Here is a 9,854-nt window from a genome sequence, read left to right as displayed (position 1 = left end):
AGCTCAAAAGCTGTGGACCAGTGGGAATTTCATTTATCATCTGCTCCAGTTGCTGCTGTCCTCCTCCTTGGGAGGTCATGGAGGAAAGATGGCATGAGGCGGGGGGACTGCAGGTGAAATTTTGATTTTGGAGAGGTGCAGCTAAAGTAAATTTCTGAACTAAAGAACTACAACACAGTCGTCAAATATTTACTTTTAAAGCATAAGGCTGGCCACTTCTCCTTTACTATAATAATTATGGAGGAGAAGAAGGAAGGAGAAGAGGAAGAGGAGGAGGAGAAGGAGGAAGAGGAGAAAGACAAAGGAGAAGGAGGAGGAGGAGGAGGAGAAGTGAAAAAGGAAGAGAAAAAAGGAGGAGAAGGAGGAAAAAAAGAAAGACAATTATGGTATTTATTAAGTACTTATGATTGACTATAGCACTGTGCTAAGTGCTGGGGTAGATACGAGATAATCAGGTCACATATAATAATAATAATAACAATAATAATAATAATAATAATTGTGGTATTTGCTAAGCACTTACTATGTGCCAGGCAGGTACTAAGCCCTGGAGATACAAGTAATCAGGTTGAACACAGTCCCTGTCCCATATAGGGCTCACAGTCTTAATCCCCATTTTACAAATGAGGTAACAGAAGCAGAGAGAAGCGACGTGACTTGCCCAAGTCACATAGCAGACAAGTGTCAGAGCCAGGATTAGAACTCAGGTCCTTCTAACTCCAAGGCCTGTGCTCTATCCACTAAGCCATGCTGTGTCTCAATATTTATCCCACATGGAGCTCACAGTCTAAGAGTTAGGTGGGAGAGGGAATTTTATCCCCATTTCACAGATGAGGAAACAGAAGCCCAGGGAAATTAAGTGGTTTGCCCCAAGTCACAGACCAGATCAGTGGCAGAACTGGGTCTCAAACCTCGATCTCCCGACTCTCAATCTCATGCTCTTTCCACTAGGTCCTGCTGCCTCCTACAGTATACAGATCTTAGAGCTTTGATGGGATAGTTGCTTTCACGGTGTCCTATAAACTAGACCTTGTTCTAGCAGAATACATGCATGTGCAGATTTTCTTTTAGTCATTATAAGTATTTGTCTGGGTGTATTTTAGGCCTCACAACTCCTAAAATTTGGAATTCGCTGGAAACCCACAGAACTGAGTTCAAATAAGGAAGCAATGGCTGTCCAAGGAAGCTGAAGAACTGATACTCTTGTGGGCATGCTAAGTAATCTTTTTAACACTGAAGCAAACTTAAATCTGTTTATTAGTAATTAAAGCTCTTACAATTACCCATGTTTAAAATTGGGACTTTCAGCATGTTGACAAGAAGGCAGAATAAATTATTTCAAGTGTTCTTTTATGACTCTATTCCTTATCTAGCTGTCTGTAAATGTTCATTCTTGATAGCATAAATCTGCACAGAATAAAGATTAACTTAGCAGGGGAGAAGTGAAATAGTCATGAAAGAAATTAAGCATATGTGTTTGTGTTCTGAAATATGCTCTCCATTCTGGAGAGTGTGAAAATAAAATAAGAAACATAACTATCCTCCTACATATCATTAATGATTTAAGGAGCTACCAAGTTCGTATTGTAAATGTCAGCCATATTCACCTCATCTTTTAAAATGCCAAGCTTGGAGACTGACCACTCTTCCTGGTTAAGACGGGCACTCACCCAGAAAATCTCATTTCCATGACCTGCTCCGTGCTGGCTGGAGCATTTTTGATTTATTTCCAGGCTGAAGCCCCAAATCTTATCATTCACAACAAGGGCAGAAAATTACAAAAAAAAAAGACTCTCAGGAATCCATTTTTCTATCGTTGAAAAACCAAGTATCACTTATCTCTCTTCTCAGATGCCCAAAGGCCTGAACTAAGCTTGTGGAAGAGTGATGTTAAAAATTCTCCAGGCACTCTGTATAATTGTGATTGTGGCTTCCTCTTCTGATTGTATGCATGTCTGTGGGCAAAACAAAGGGTTTCTTAACAGCTCTTCATCTTTGGTAATTCATGGATTTAAGGAAACTTCACTCTCCCAGTTGAAAAGCTCTGTAGCCTGAAAGACTGGGTTTGAACTGGTAAAGTGAAATTGAGAAAATTAACCAGGGAATTGAGTCCAGAACAAACGGAGGGAGCAGGAGGAAGAATTAGGAAGGACTTGTCTTAGTACAAAAAGAGTAGGATGAAATGAAATAGAGAAGCATTATGGCTTAGTGGAAAGAGCCTGGGAGTTAGAGGACATGGGTTCTAATCCCGACTCTGTCACTTATCTGCTGTGTGACCTTGGGCAAGCCACCTAATATCTCTGTGCCTCAGTTACCTCATCTGTAAAATGGGGATTAAGACTGTGAGCCCCACGTGGGACAAGCTGATTACCTTGCATTTACCCCAGTGCTTAGAACAGTGCTTGGCACATAGTAAGTGCTTAACAGATACCATTATTATTATTATATGGGCTAAAAAGCCATCCAGTACACATATGGTTAGCCATATGGGTATGGATGGGCATACAAGACACAAGCCCCGGAGACCTGGGATGAGCAAGGTTGGGAAACCAGCTCGGAAAGCTGTGTTTGTCATGGGGTAGTCACATCCATTGCTCCCGTGCACTTGACACCCATCACTCCATCTCTCCTCTCCCCATTCTTACTATGGATCTCTGAAAGCCCCTAGTGGGGCAGTCCCCTGGAGGAATGAGCCAAAGACCAGGCCCTGGCCCCAGCACTCTAATGACTCAGCTGCCAGCGTTGTCCGAGGAAGTCAAGCGGCAGGGTCCGGTTTTCCGGTTCTTCTCAGCTTCAGTAGCACTGGAGCAGCAGACTAGACAGAATCAGCATAAATCACCTTCTGAGGAAGGGATTTGACTACAATGCTCTTGTTCATGTCTCCAGCTGGCAGAGCATAGAAAATTAATTGTGGCCTTCCTGGCCGTCCTCTGAAAACAGGAGCCAGATGCTGAGGAAGATGGTGTCCTCGCTCAGCTTTTTACGTACTTGGTTGGATCAGCCCCTCCCCACATCCTCCTCCTGGATTTCTGTCTAAGCCTGGTCCCTCGAGACTGGGATGGCAGGCAGCTTCACTATATGAAGGAGTCAGGCGGAGTGAGGCTGGATCTGACACGGCAGGCAAGGCAATTGGCCTCGACGGCCAGGGTGGTGACCCTATGATTCGGGTCCCTGCTCCTGCCAACGCCTCCTTCCCCCTGCCCCCCATTGGGTTTAGTTCCTCACTTTAGCCCAAATGTAGGGAGCTCAGGAAGGAGGAGAGATATGAAATGAGAAGAAGGGAAATCAGGGAGGAAGAACTTGGCAGAGCCATACCCAGTTCAGAAGCAAATTGGAAGATTATTTTTTAACAAACATTTCAGTGAGCAAGATCTAGCACTGTCCATTGAAAATGGGAAGACACTCTTTTCCTACATGGAACAATCAGCAGAAAGTATCAAAGATGGAAAGAAAACCAAAGGATGTTTTGTGGAGTTTAGGAGCAGAGGAGTGACAACTCCAGTTGAAATGAATGGTCATTTGGAGATACTTCTAGGAAACTCTTATGAAGGAAACCAATTATCATTACAGTACTTGTTAAGCACTTACTATGTGTCAAGCACTTTTCTAAGCACTGGGATGGATACAAGTTAATCAAGTCGGTCACTGTCCCTGTCCCACATGGGGCTGACAGTCTGAGAAGGATAACACTGTCCATTGGTGCTGTCTTATAGAACGTAATTTTTCATGGGCAGAAATCATATCTACCAACTCTAACTGTACTGTACTCTTCCAAGTGCTTAGTACAGTTTGCAGCACACAGTTAGCACTCAATAAATACCACTGATTCATTCATTAATTCATTGAAAAGGATTTATTGAGAATTTACTGTGTACAGAGCACTATACTAAGCCCTTGGGAGAGTACAACAAGAAACAGACACATTCCCTGCCCACAACGAGTTTACAGTCCAGAGGATTGATTGATTGAATGGTACTGCCTTTGAGAGGAACATTGTGCTCCCTGATGCCTGGGAAGCAGTGTTGCTCAGTGGAAAGAGCACGGGATTAGGAGTGAGAGGATGTGGGTTCTAATTCCGCCTCCGCCACTTGTCTGCTGTGTGACCTTGGGCAAGTCACTTAACTTCTCTCTGCCTCAGTTACCTCATCTGTAAAATGTGGATTAAAAGTGTGAGCCCCATGTGGGACAACCTGATTACCCTGTATCTACCCCAATGTGTAGCACATAGTAACCATTTTAAAAATACCATCATTATTAATTTTTATTATTATTAATGCACTCACAATTTTAGCTGTATGAGAGCAAACCAATGTTCACCCTTTAGTGGAAATGCTCAGAGATTTACTGATTGGCAGGAATAAGTATGTTATATATTCAACACTTACCAGATGTTAAGCATCTGCTGCTTGGGAAGCAGTGTACCTCAGTGGATAGGGCATAGATTTGGGAATCAGAAAGACCTGGGTTCTAATCCCAGCTCCACCACTTGTCTGCTGTGTGACCTTAGGCTAGTCACTGAACTTCTCTGTACCTCAGTTTACTTCTTCTGTAAAATGGGGATTAAAACTGTGAGCCCCATATGGGACATGGACTGTGTCCAAACTGATTAGCTTGTACCTAATCCCAGTACAGTTCCTGGCATACAGTAAGCACTTATTACATACCATAAAAAATCGGTATAAGATAATCAGGTTCCACATGGGGTTCATAATCTAAGTAGGAGGGAGAACAGTTATTGAATCCCCATTTTGCAGATAGGGGAACTGAGGCACAGAGAAGGGAAGTGACTTGCCCAAGGGCACACAGCAGGTAAGTGGTGGAGCTGAATTGAGAACCCAGGTACTCTGACTCCCAGGTCTATGCTCTTTCCACTAGGCCATGCTGCTTCTGATAGTGGGGAGGGAGCTGATTGAGTGTCTTAAAGCCAGTAGGAGTTTCTGCTTGATGTGGATAGGAACGGTAACCATTGAAGAATTCTGAGGCATGGGAAGACATGTACAAAACACTGTTTAGAAAAATGCCCTGCTGACACCTAAACTTAACAAGTCCAAAACAGAACTCCTCACCTTCCTACCAAAATCTTCTCCCCTCAGTTTTTCCATCACTACTGACAACACTATCCTCTCTGCCCGCAACCTTATCATTTTCCTGGACTCATCTCTTTCATTCAGCTCACATATTCGGTCAGTCACTAAATTTGGTCAATTCTACCTTCGCATCATCTCAAGAAAGCACCTTCCTTACCCTTCCAAACTGCTACCACGCTGGTCCAACACTTATTAGTCTGCCTCGATGATGGGATCACCCTCCTTGCTGACCTCCCTGCCACCAGCCTCTCCCCTCTTTAGTTCATACTTCACCATGCTGCCCAGATCATTCTTCTAAGAAGTCATTCTGTGCACGTCTCCACTCCTCAAAAACTCCCAATGGTGGCCCTTCCCAAGTCCACATTGAACAGAAATTCCTTATCATTGCCTTTAAAGCACTCAATCATTTTGCTCCCTCCTACCTACCTAGCCTCCTTCCTTTCCCACTAAGGGGAGAATCAATCAATGGCAATCAATCAACAGCATTTATGGCACAACTACTGTGTGCAGAACACTGTCCTAAGTGCTTTGAAGAGTACAAAAGAGTTAGGAGTCATGACCCCCTATTCCCAAGGAGATTACAAGCAGATATTTCAATTACAGAGAGGGTACTAATAGCTAGGTACATAAGTGCTGCAGGGATTGCGGTTTAGGGGTGGCATTTGTTAATCTCTATGTGCCAGGCACTGTCCTAAGTGCTGGGGTAGATACAAGATGATCAGGGTGGACACAGTCCCTGTCCCACATAGGGCTTACAGTCTTAATCCCTATTTTTGAAGGAGGTAACTGAGGCACAGACAAGTTAAGTGATTTGCCCAAGGTCACACAGCAGCCAAGTGGCAGAGCCAGGATTAGAACCCAGGTCCCCTGACTCCTGGGCCCATGCTCTTTCCACTAGGCCATGCTGCAGAAAACTGAAGTCAATGAACCACAAGCTATGGTAAGTAAAAGGAATGAGCCCTTTGGCAGAGAAAAAGCTCACATGATTAGAGTGTATTTTTCAGCATCAGAGTGAACTTATACATCTTTTTTCAGAATTTAGAATAATTCTGGGGTGATCTTGCAGCCGTTGGAACAGCAGCATAGTCAAATCAATCAATCATATTTTTTGAACTCTTACTACGTGCCGAGCACTAAGCCCTTGGGAGAGTATATAATGAGTCTACATTCTGGAGGGGGAGACAGACATTAATGTGAATAAATAAGTAATTTATAATATATAAAGATATGTGCATAAGTGTTGGGGGGTTGGGGGTGGGGCAAATACCAAGGGACCAAAGGTCACAGGCTGAAGTGCACAGGTGGTGCCCAAGGGAAAGAGAGCTGGAGAAAAGAGGGCTTAATTGGGGAAGGCTTCTTGGAATAGAATGTGGGGTTTTGTGCTTCTCTCACATTCTGATTGGCCTGAATGTCACAGCCACCTTCAGGTGGACTCTGCTCAGCTGATTTAAGAAAACTGAGAGAATTACACTTAGAGGTAAATTTAAAACTGTCTACCATTCTCATAAGATTAATCAGAAATTGAAATACATACAATATCAAGCTAAATTAGTCTCTATTTCTTTTAACATTCCTAGCCCAATGTAATAGGAGCCTAATTTAGTTATTAGGCTGCTAGGTAATGCCTTAAGGTTTCCCAAGGGAATAAACCCGAAATAAAGCATAAGGGCTAAGGTAGTTGATAAGGGATGACAGGGCAAAGGGGATTCATTAGGAATTACCTTAGCAAGAAGTGCATTTCTCACTTTCCATGTTGGATACCCCCAGCTCCTAGGTCCAATGGGCCTTCGAGTTCCTTCTTGACTTTCCCCAAAGTTAGAGCACTGCAAGCATCGGTAAAGGAATAGCAGTGTGGGGAGGCCAAGAAAAGTCCCGGAGGCCAGTATCGTGCAAAGTTGGAAAAGGTAATATAATGGTAACATCATGAAAAATGAGCTCCTAAGATAAAGAACCAGAAGATCAGGTTGCTATGGATTGAAAGCAGCAGTTTCTGAGCCCAGGTTGAAGAACGAGCAGTTCTCATTATTGCAGAAAAAAGACTGGAGTCCTTGAGTAGATAATCAACCTGATTTCTCTAGCTCTCTTGAAAAAAATGGCAGCAAAATGGATGTTAACAAGCAGCCCAGAATGAAGCCCCAGCACAGATTGGAATTGCTGCCGCACAGTTTCTGCCAGCAAGCCATTATGCCACTGTGGTGATGCCTTTCACAGGGAAAACGTCTCAGATTGTCTTTTTCCTCAGCCATGGAGAAGGGGGGTGGGGGCCATTTTCCAGGTAATTTCCAGTGGATTTCTGGTCTGAATAATCCAGATACATCCCCCTGAGGGATTACCACAGATGACAATGTCTCTGGAGGGAACCTCAGTTCTCCAACTACCCTTGATTTACTGGGAAAAGGAAAAGAGTTGGCTCACCCCTTTCCCTTTCATCCCTCACCTTCTCTTCCTTCGAGGAAGTCCACATCATCTGCCTTTCTCACCCACTATGATTACTAGGTGCCAGTATTTACCACCCCACCCCCCGTTCCCTGGCCCCACCTCCAATTTTTGGAGGGATTTTGAACCTTTTCTTACCTTTCTTCCCTCAATCAATAATATTTATTGAGTGTTTACTGTGTGCAGAGCAGTGTACTAGGTATTTGGGAGAGTACAAAACAACAGAGTTATTAGACACATTTCGTGCCTACAACGAGCTCTCCTCCTCTTCCACTATACTGATAATGGGGAATTTAATAATGTTAATAATGTTCGTATTTGTTAAGCACTTACTATGTGCCGAGCACTGTTCTAAGCACTGGGGTAGACACAGGGGAATCAGGTTGTCCCAGTGGGGCTCACAGTCTTAATCCCCATTTTACAGATGAGGTAACTGAGGCACTGAGAAGTTAAGTGACTTGCCCAAAGTCACACAGCTGACAAGTGGCCGAGTAGGGATTCGAACCCATGACCTCTGACTCCAAAGCCCGTGCTCTTTCCACTGAGCCACACTGCTTTTCAATCTCCATATGGAGATCTCTGATAACCTTCTCAGTTGCCGGCTTCCTCTCACTCCTCCATTCTGCAGAGCCCCTGCTCCATCCCTTCGTTGTGCCACTTGGACACAGACAAGATCTCATCAACACTAGACGTTGTATCATTTCTAATGTCACCAACTCTGAAATCCCTGTCTCCAATCTGCCTTCTTCCCATTCCCCCAAACACTGTTCTCTCCCACATACCAAGGCCTGTGATCACTAGACCCCTTCCTTTAATCCTAGATCATTGTTTTCCATTTGTGCTCCCTAGTCACTTTCCCATTTCTTGATGCACAAAACCAAGCCATCAATTCCACCCTCTAGGTTCTTTCAGCCAAACTCAAGTCCTTCACCCTCCTGCATCACCGACCTCCAGCCCTGGATCAACTCCATAATACACTTTCTCCTCCCCTGTGCTCATGCTGCAGAGTGCTCTGGGTGGAAATTCAGGCAACAGCCCACTTCAGCCCTTTCAAATTCATCCTTACCCCTACAACTCTGCCCTCTTTTCTGCTCAGTGTTATTACTTCTCCCTCAATGAATCCTATATATCTAATGTCTGCACCATCTACTACAAATGTTCAGTGCTTTCCTGACACACCCCATCTCCCACTCTCCCCACTCCCTCATCCCTGTTGTCCTTGCCAATAATTTGGCTGACAAAGTCTAAACCATTCATTCATTCATTCAATAGTATTTATTGAGTGCTTACTATGTGCAGAGCACTGTACTAAGCGCTTGGAATGAACAAGTCGGCAACAGATAGAGACAGTCCCTGTCGTTTGACGGGCTTACAGTCTAATCGGGGGAGACAGACAGACAAGAACAATGGCAATAAATAGAGTCAAGGGGAAGAACATCTCGTAAAAACAATGGCAACTAAATAGAATCAAGGCGATGTACATTTCATTAACAAAATAAATAGGGTAATGTAAATATATACAGTTGAGCAGACGAGTACAGTGCTGAGGGGATGGGAAGGGAGAGGGGGAGGAGCTGAGGGAGATGGGGGGAAAAGAGGGTTAAGCTGCGGAGAGGTGAAGGGGGGCGGTAGAGGGAGTAGAGGGAGAAGGGGAGCTCAGTCTGGGAAGGCCTCTTGGAGGAGGTGAGTTTTAAGTAGGGTTTTGAAGAGGGGAAGAGAATTAGCCTGGCGGAGATGAGGAGGGAGGGCATTCCAGGACCGCGGGAGGACGTGGCCCAGGGGTTGACGGCGGGATAGGTGAGACCGAGGGACGGTGAGGAGGTGGGCGGCAGAGGAGCGGAGCGTGCGGGGTGGGCAGTAGAAAGAGAGAAGGGAGGAGAGGTAGGAAGGGGCAAGGTGATGGAGAGCCTTGAAGCCTAGAGTGAGGAGTTTTTGTTTGGAGCGGAGGTTGATAGGCAACCACTGGAGGTGTTTAAGAAGGGGAGTGACATGCCCAGATCGTTTCTGCAGGAAGATGAGCCGGGCAGCGGAGTGAAGAATAGACTGGAGCGGGGCGAGAGAGGCGGAAGGGAGATCAGAGAGAAGGCTGACACAGTAGTCTAGCCGGGATATAACGAGAGCCTGTAGCAGTAAGGTAGCTGTTTGGGTGGAGAGGAAAGGGCGGATCTTGGCGATATTGTAGAGGTGAAACCGGCAGGTCTCGGTAATGGATAGGATGTGTGGGGTGAACGAGAGAGACAAGTCAAAGATGACACCGAGATTGCGGGCCTGAGAGACGGGGGAAGGATGGTCGTGCCATCCACGGTGATAGGGAAGTCTGGGAGAGGACCG

Source organism: Ornithorhynchus anatinus, chromosome X1 (assembly GCF_004115215.2).
Source record: "Ornithorhynchus anatinus isolate Pmale09 chromosome X1, mOrnAna1.pri.v4, whole genome shotgun sequence".
Lineage (NCBI taxonomy): Eukaryota > Metazoa > Chordata > Mammalia > Monotremata > Ornithorhynchidae > Ornithorhynchus > Ornithorhynchus anatinus.
This window is presented reverse-complemented; position numbering follows the sequence as displayed.